This window comes from Astatotilapia calliptera, chromosome 11 (genome assembly GCF_964374335.1).
Source record: "Astatotilapia calliptera chromosome 11, fAstCal68.1, whole genome shotgun sequence".
Classification (NCBI taxonomy): Eukaryota; Metazoa; Chordata; class Actinopteri; order Cichliformes; family Cichlidae; genus Astatotilapia; species Astatotilapia calliptera.
The window spans coordinates 11,225,541-11,235,079 of NC_137432.1; the positions used below are offsets into that span (position 1 = coordinate 11,225,541).

At 39.5% G+C, this 9,539-nt stretch overlaps 1 long non-coding RNA gene across 1 annotated transcript; it reads right to left on the bottom strand.

Moving 5' to 3' along the window:
- Positions 1-1,323: 1,323 nt before the first annotated feature.
- On the bottom strand, positions 1,324-6,010 carry LOC145431752 (uncharacterized). The gene is made up of 2 exons (XR_013912039.1): positions 5,030-6,010; positions 1,324-3,968 (listed from the first exon to the last, which is right to left on the bottom strand). It is a non-coding gene; the product is annotated as an uncharacterized LOC145431752 (long non-coding RNA).
- Between the last annotated feature and the right edge of the window lie 3,529 nt (positions 6,011-9,539).

The window sequence follows — 9,539 nt, forward strand, 5'->3', positions numbered from 1 at the left end:
GATGGTGCAGGGTTATAATTATTATATAGGCTCATACGGCTACGTGATTTATGTGGTGCTCTAAGTATTTCATCTCCATTCACAGTTTTTCACGTCACAGCTGTTTATATACCGCTCCAGCATGTCATTAAATTTTTGTTTCCTCCCTCTCTTAGTCTGTGTAATCCTATCTCCCTAGGCTCTCTTTTTCTCTTCTCCCTTCCCTCACCCCAGCTGGTCACGGTAGATGGGTACCCCTTCCTGAGCCTGCATTTGACTGATGTTTCATCCTGTTTAAAGAGAGTTATCCCTTATCACCATTGCAAAGTACTTGCTCATGGGAAGTTGCTTGATTATTTGGGGTTTTCTCAGGAATCCTTTAGGTCTTTATCTCGCAGTATAAAAGCCCTCAAGTTAGCTAAATAAATAAGCCTGAATTCAGCTGAACTGAACTTTTGTTGTTATGTGGTGTTGTTAAAAAGCTGCCCAAGTTACTTAAAAGATTAACTAATAATACAAATATGTGACTATAATGTAAGAAACAGTGTGCCTTCAAATGGTTAGTCTGACCTTAATATTGTGTTTCCTTGTAATCTTTGTCTTTAATGATAAAATGTTTAAGCATAGCAGAATCCATTTTTATGCAACAGATCTATCTGCAGGATTTTTGCTTACAAATGCAAAAGAAAGGGAACAGTTATATCAGTTTAACTGAACACAGTGGACAGATGTGTTTCACACAGTCGGCTTTGTGTACACTAAACTTAAACTATGAGGTGTGTGTGTGCTAGATTTTTCCATTCGAGTTCAAAAGAGTTATCTCTTTATCTGTTTATTCAACACAGGCTGAGTCACAGTGTTGAGTCAGTGGTTTAAAGCAGGTTTGACCTGCTACATGAAACCTGCCTCACATCATCTGGAGGGGCGAGACGGCTGCAAAAACAATAACAAAGAGCACTTTGTGTCAGCAGACTACCAAAGTGACACATTTCATTATGCATGGTGGAGAGAATCTCCAGTAAACATTTTGATGTTTTTCTAAAATGTCAAAATACAATTAACATACAATCCAATTCAGTGTTAGCAGCATACTGCTTTGTGTTATGTGTTACAAGTTTTGTTTGGATTAGCAGCAAACACAAGAAAAGTAGGAATAAATGAATGAATGAAAATGTGTGAAGAAGATCGGATTCAGTGAAAGAAGTGCGACGCTTTCAGTTATTTTATAATGGGCATTATAACAGAGGAGCTCTACACACATCACAAATCTTGTGCTTACTTTGGAAGTGATTTTATTTTCTGTATTTCTGTCATCATGTGCAGAAGCAGAAAGACGTCACAAAATCAGCGTTTTGAAAAATAATTTTAATCACATTTTTCACAAATAGCTGCCTTGTACAGTTCTTTTGAAATATACTTACAGAAAACTTAGTGGACAACCACTTACCTGTTACCTGATCATTTAGTGTTTGCCTTGCTGGATTTACTGGCTGTTAACCAAAGATGACCAGCTGTATTAAAATATAAATGACATAACAGCATCAAAGTGATTCGCTTGCCATTGTGGAAGTCAGTAAGAAAGGAGGAAATTAGATGAATCATTTGAAAGAAATGCCTTTTGCTTAGCTTAATGCATCAGACAGACTTCAGAGCCGATAGTCAAACTGACTACATCACAATCCATCACAACAGTATATGTTAACTTTCCTCCTTTCACACATCAGATATAACTACAAGTCAGCAGGAGAAAGGTGAACAATTTGTTCTTCATTCAAATAGTTTAAGGATACTTCCTGTTATTTAGTCTTTATTGCCTTGTTGTCTTATTGAGGCCTAACATTTCATATAATAATTAGAACAGTCTGCTCTAATGCATCTGAGCAGGAAGAGTTAATGAAAAGGGAACAGTGCTGTCTTGGAAGCAGATGACTGAGACAACAAAAAAGAATATAATGAGGAATAATATAGCGCTTTTTCCGCCTACTGAGGACAGAACTGTATTAGACACAGTGAGGAAGCTTAATGTGAAGGACGTGACTTATAAGAGGCAAAAACATTTTTTCCTTGATTAATGTAATGCTATGCGGTCAGTTCACCGGTTGATCCATGAGCATTACTGTGCCAACGTTACCTCCTGGTGTGCCGGTTATTTCCATTAATTCAGACTCAATGTGACATTAGAAATAAACCACAAGGAGGACGAGTGTCATGGCACTGATGAGAGAGTTAAGACTACAAGCCTGGGTTTTTCAAAATTCTCATTACCATTTGTATTAAAGAAATAGAAATGTTAAATGATATTTAGAATGAATGCGGTTTTTTTAGTATTTAGTGTCTAATGGTCTATTGAAACAGAAATGTGGCATTTGTTGAACGTAGTTGTTGCTAAAAAGTCTTACATCACCATGGATGTGGATTATTTTCCAGCACATCTACCTCTTAGGTACACATTTGGAATTTACTTTATGGGTCAAACACAAAGCAACACTAAAGAGAAACATAGCACACATTAATTTAGAAACCAGATTCAGCAACACTACAACACATTTCCTTGTTAAATGCCTCTATTATTAGGAATATATTCATATATCTGTATTTATATTTAGCTAAAATTACTATGTTTAAAAAATAAACTGTATTTGAGTTACATAAAAAATCACTATACTATTTGAAGCACATTTAAAGCAAAACCTGCCGAGAACCAAGACTCCTCACTAACATCAAATAGATGGCGGTTACATTAAGGACCATGGAGCAGAGTGCATTTGTTTCCTGGCGTTGAAGTCCTGCATAAAATCTCCAATTCTGCAGCACTTTTATGACTGTTACTGACAACTAGCATTGTCCACCATGTACTTGGCTAATAATAGACTATGCAATGTTGAAGTAGTGCCAGCCATGAAGGCTTTTTTCATCTCCCTTGGGATTTTAGAGACATTTACAAACCAGGTTTCAATAGGAAACAAGATAAAAGTGAGACGAACAGAGGAAAAAATATAAGTACATTTAGTAGTAGGCAATTTTGACAGAGACAGAAAACACCATTGCCGACAGATGTGATTTACTCTAAGTGGCTTAAAACAAGAGATGTGCTGTGTAGTTGCCATTTACAAATAATGGACCTGTCATATATGATGTGGGAAGACGAGGGTATAGAAAATGGGGGATGCTACTGATTCTTTGTGTGAATGTTTATGCAAAGGTCAACCTTATTATACTGATATACAGAGAGAGCACAGTAGCAAAAACAAGCTTGTCAAACAAGGCAAGTATCTGTCAGGGTTACAAGGCAAGCAGAAGCCTTGTTAGTGATTATTTAAGCTGCCAGAGTGCTCCAATGAGGGGAAATAACACTCTATTTATAAATTCACATGTCTCAGGGCAAAGTGTGTTCTGTCCTGGACTCGTGTACAGAGAGAGAGCAAGAATGAATGCTAACAAACACAATCGTAAATGCTTCTCTAGGATATTTCCATTGTTTTTTTGTTACTTACAGTAGATGTGAACTAGAAATCCTACTAATAAAATTAGCAACATTTGTTTTATGACTGTAGGTATAAGTAAATAATTCAGTGATGTTGGAATTTGTTGTGTGAGCAAAACCAAAAGAGATCAGAAAGAGCTGGCTGTACTTATGCGTTCTCGCATCACGAATGCAATGTACGTGGCATTTGTTTAAAGTGTGTTGGAAACCATAAAATAAATATAAACCAAAAAGTCTGAGCAGTTCTTACAGTCTTACAGTCTGATGGAAGAAGTGCTCCCACCACCTTTTTCTTTAAAGAGTTAAAGGAAATACAGGATTCTGATCAAGCCTATTCAAGAAGGTGAAAGCAGTGTAATTCTCTTTCATGAATAAATCATTTTCTCCCCCTTTCCAGCCTCGATTTTCCTTGACAGATGCCTGTGTGTCCTCTTCCATTACCCATGTCATTTCCTCTCCTTCAAGTGCAATTCCTGCTCTTGTCCTTAACACTGATCCCTGAGGACTGACATGTAAAGGGAGGGAAGTGATGGGGGGTCACGAGGAAAATTGGTAAAAACTATAAAAAGGTTGCAGTGGGTGCATTAAAAAAACAGACTTAAAGACAAAAGAGCACATAAGATAATTAAGACATCTCTTTGTTAAAAGTAATAATCATTATGAAAAAGAAAAAAAACTTGCAGAATGACACAATATAAATCCAATGCTGCCAGATGGACAAATGCTCAACCAGCCAGGCAGTCACACTTGAATATCGCACCTTACCAACTGTACAGTCAGCTACACAAAAGCTGTGAGAACCAGCTTGGAGGCCATCAGCTTTCAGACAGGCAGCTTTCTATTCATGAGGCAATCAAATAGATATAAAGCCGAGCTCATGAGTTAGGCTCACACACAGATAGATATAACTGCTGCTGCTACTTTTATGCTTCCTCTCTACTGACACTAGATAAAAGAAGCTAGATAACATAATCCAGTATGAAAAAGTGTTGCGGTTAGAGTTAGCCATACATGATAAATGCTGGGGAGGAGAGAAAAGAAGAAAGAGGTAAATATATAGGGGAGGGGTTATGGGGTGGTTGAACGTAGGGGAATGAAGTTTAAAGAGTGCTGAGAAAAATTGGAGTGGGTGGTCAATATGGAGTAAGAAGGGTGCAATAGAAAATAAAGAGTCAAAATCTGTGGAAAAATATGGAGAACATAAGCAAAACCAAGACGACGTCCCGGGGTGACTTTTCTGTTTCTCAGCTGTTTGTGTGCCAGAGACTTGGGTTACACCACAGTCAGCTCCATTCCCCCCAGACACCCCACACAATGGATGATTAATGGTAAAAGATGAAAGTAAAGCAGCAACATAGCAGGAAGAAAATAACATTGGATATGGGGAGAGGAAGGGTGTGAAAGGTGTAAAATGAGTGGATGGAGGAAAAAAAGACAAAATGTAGGAGAGACAGCGCTGAGGATCGGCTTTCTCTCTCCTCTGCCACGGCTAATTTCTGATTGTGTTTGTTTCTGTATCTCATCTTCTGCTTTTCATCTTTTATTCATGCGGTTTCATCCCCCTACCTTGTTTTTCTTCATACATTTCTCTCTGTCTCTCTCTTTCTCTCTCCCTCTCCCTCTGTCTTTAACTCCAGACTGTTAAATGTAGGTCACTCTGTCTGGAAGCTCCCCTCTCCTTTCTCCCTCTCTCTCCCTTGCCAGTCATTCAGCCCATCGTTTCCTGCCTCTTCTTCTCCTCCACTGGGGATGCAATTTGTCTGGGCTGGGAGCCGGTTGCCGGATAGCTTGCTCGCCTGGCTGGATACCGCTGTACTGGATATGATTTATATTGCGTATGGAGAGTGCAGGAGCTGCACAATTATAAGGCCCGGCCGCATCTATATCCTGGAATTAGCGGAGACATTTCCAGTGCTTTTTCCCTAGCAACGTGCAGGTGGAGATTGAGCATAGCCAGAGCCCAAGCTGCTGCAAGACTGTTTTTTAAAAGAGGGCAGGAAAAAACCTTTGGCATTGCCCCTGCCTTCTTAATCTCGTCCAAAAAAGAAAAAGACCCTTGGAACGTTGCGTGTTCGTTCGCTTCCAAAATCCACCACATAGGTCCAAATTTCGTTTTCTTTCCTCTCACTTTTTGTGTCTCGTTATTGGCAGGCAGGTTGAGTTGTGCATATTCCTTTTGTCAGGATGATGCTCCGAGCCTCTTTGAAACAACTTTCAGCACAAGGCAAGAAAACAGAGATTTTTGAAAGGTATTTCTGGATTTTACAGCAGCTCTCCATCAAGAAGCGTAAAAATATCGTAGTTATGTCAAGGCTTTGCTTGCTCCTCTTCTCTCCCCTTCCAAAAAATCTGGGAGTGGAGTGGTGAGTGTGTGTGTCTGCTTCCCCTGCTTGCCGCAGTGCAGTGCGACTGGCTTGGAGAAGTGAGGGAGGCAAAACGCAGACTGTTGCTAACTCTGTGGTGGCAGACTGGCAAAAAGAGTGGTTGAATTGTGTGGAGCTGGATGGCTGCAGTTTTAGTAGCACAAAAATCAGCTGAGGCTGTCAATCAGCCATCACTCACTGTCAAGCACAGTCAAAACAAACAGCCTCGTGCATTAGTGGGAGCGTGAGTGGGTGTGTAAGTGGGTGTGAGTACAACAGTCATCACCTCAGAGACCATGCAGACAGACACCCTAAAATTCATATAGACAAAGACACCTCACGCACAGACACGCAGACACATATGACTGCACATAAATACAGACAGCACTTATCCTGACTAGCAAGGTTTTTGCTCTGCCTCTATATTTAGTTTAGTCTCCTGTAGTTTAGATACCTTAATGTAGTTTTCAACTGCCCAAAGATACAGATACGTATCTTTCTCTGTCTTATTGGGTTGAGAAGATCAGGCATTCATACAAAGCTTATCATAATTAACTAAAATTAGACTAAAACTAGGTTTGAAACAACCGATTACCTGGAAGAAAAAGAAAAAATGAGAAAAGGGTACTTATGAAACGACCTAAATTCTAAAATAAAAGTACAGATGAAAGGTCTTCAGTTTTAGTCTTTGACATTGAATTGAAATTCAGCAACCCCCAAATAATCAGGCTTTGGTACACGTATCTTTAAATCTTAAAATGCCAGTGCTCTGTAAGAGTATTTGAAATGCACACAGGTCAGAGGAGGACCTGACTTACCACCTCTTTCACCTCTCCTCGGGTGTCTTCAAAGCTTTTTTCAGAGGCTTTCCTTCAGTCATTCACATTTTTCCCCACTCCTTCTTGCTTGTTTTTTCCCTCCTTCTCGTCTTCACATGAGCAGGGCCAAGGTCTTCAGATGCACCTTTGTGTAAGGCTCCCTTTTTTTTCACTGACCCGGCTGATCCCAGTCTCCCTTTCCTCCACTGCTAAAAGCTAGCTCACCTGCTTTTGCCACTGGTTTTCCAGGTCCTTCAGCAGGGTGGCCCGCTCCATGTCTCGAGTGCTTTAAGATTTTTTTCAAATGCTACTTTCATCTTGCCCTTGTCCTTCCTCCAGGCAGCACTGCCTGTTTAATTTTAAAAGAGTTTGTCCTGAGGGGAGGTAATCTTCTTTTCTCCTCATACTTACCTTCATATCTGCTTTCTGTTTTGTGACCTAATCTTTCAAAGCAAAATTTAGCCTGCTGTTCTCTTCCTTGGGATATTAAGGAAATACAAAAGGATACAATTTCTTCTATTTTCTTTCCGACTTTAATGCATTCCTCTATCAAACAGTTCTGTTTTCAAGGTCTGGTTAATTATATTATAGCACATATGTCTCCAAAGAATACATATGGATATCTACAGTTATTCAGTTATTTAAAAACACATTGCTATGGAATGAATGTACCTACAGTCAGTGGAGAGCCATCTACATGTATGTCTGGTGCATTTTTGCTTGATAATGCAGTGATATCTAAGAGAATGTGAGTTGTAAATATACTGTTTGTGCAGTGCAATTAAATATAGTAATCTAAATGTTTTTCTAAGAGCTGAACAGCTGGTGGTTATTGAATTTCTGTTGTCAGCTGACTAAGACTCAGTTCACTAGCACATGGCTTTCAGCATCCAGACTGAGATAAGAAACATGGAGGATGCGATTTTTTTTAAAGCCTTCAACCTTTGAAACAAGTCTTGTACAGTTCATGTTTGTTTTAAATGAGAGTTTGCATTCTTGAAAAAAAAAAACAATTTGAAGGCAGAGCCAACTGCTTTTTCCCTTTGTTTCCAATTCACACAATGCTTGTTTTGTGTCATCACTGCAACACACAGCGAGTGTAAAATAGCCACTTACCAGAGATTACATTTAACCTCTGTCTGGTTTGTTTAAACCAGTGTGTGTTTAATCTAATTTAAATTCCCAATCAATGATAATCCACGAATATATTGAAAAGCAAAGTAGACATGCATAAGAGGAATATCCAGTGTCAAAATGTTCTGATTCCTGCACAGAGCAAAATGGTCGATGAGGAAGAAAAGAGAAAAACACTGCTATAGAGGGCCTAAATACAGCAGTGTGATATTGCAGAAACAAAGATATGTCATTCTCCTGATGATAACTGAGAAAATGTAAACACAAGTGACAACCCTTTTAAAACCTCTCTCTGACTTAATCTGACACTGTTGCTCTTGCTGCCCTTTTTTTTTTTTTACCCCTTTCCCCTCTCACCCCTCCCAACCTCTCCCCCATCCCTCTGTGACATGCACATACACATTGTCAGCCACATCCATCCATCCCATGCCTGCTAGGTGTGAAGAGGGAGATGGCAGTCGGTAATTGGTGAGAAAGCACTTTATCACTTTGCTGGAGAATAGATTACATCCAATGTGTTTCTAATATGATTGAACATAGAGAATAGAAATCATATCCCCTCTTGTCACAGAAACCCCAAAGCAAACTCCTAAAGTGAAAAACAAAATGCAGTACTACATTGCCCTGATATTTGTAATAAAATGCACTCTGATTTCACAAAACTGCTCATGATGGATGCTGGAAAGAACTAAAGTTGTTCTGTTTTTCTAAAAGGACCACAACATACAAAAAAGTGGAATGTAATTAAAGCCAATAAAGAAAACCAAAAAAAAAACAAACCCACTTACACACATTGTACTACATCTTGCTGAGAGCAAATTGTACCTTCTTGCTAATTGAAGTCTTTAAAGCTGTAAGCTGAGACACATTTACATCATGTACTCATGTCTGCACAATCAAACAGCATTTTTACAGGGCTCTCAATAGGTCTGCCCATGATATGTTTCTCCAAATGCACTGTATGAAGGTTTAAACTTGGGAATAAATCAACACAGATCTTTCATTTTACATCTGTTTGTGTTCCATCCTCTACCCTGAAAACATACCACAAGTCACTGACTTCCCACTGACAAAGCATATTCTTAAAGACGTGAAGCAGAGAACCATTTCTTGTATGCTTCGCAAATGTGCTACTTGTGTTATATATACATAGACCTGGTGCCATTTTATGTAAAGTGGAGCGCTGGTGTAAAAGACGGCTTCTAATTTCTCCAAAACTTAAAACCTTATTGAGATGCTCGTTTGTTTCTTCCTTCTTTTCTTTCCTCAATTCTCTTTTCCTTTGACCCTGATATTGACTGACTGCACCATCACTGAAAGAGCAGAGCTTAACTTTCCTTATGTCAAAACTGTGTAACCATCAATTCTCCAAAGAAGATCGTTAATCTCAGGAGATGTGAACCACACACATACGCTGCTGTCTCATCACCTGAGGTTCACTCCAGGGAGCCTTCCATGTGTGTCATCCAGGCACTTTGCCTGGGGCAGGTTAGGAGGTGTCTCTGGAGAGGTATGCCCCACACTGACACAAACGCACACGTGCGCACACAAAAACGTTGGAGGTGACAAGGTGACGCTATGTCTCTGTGATACCTGGTCTCTGTCAAAGCTCAGTGACAACTGGTCACCTCTGACTGCTCGCACACACGTTGATGTGTAAATGAACTTGGGCATATGCACACAGAGATGCGCATGATATAAGCTACTCTATCACACCAAACAATGATATTTTGAAAGTGCAGCATTTTGCACATGAATGTC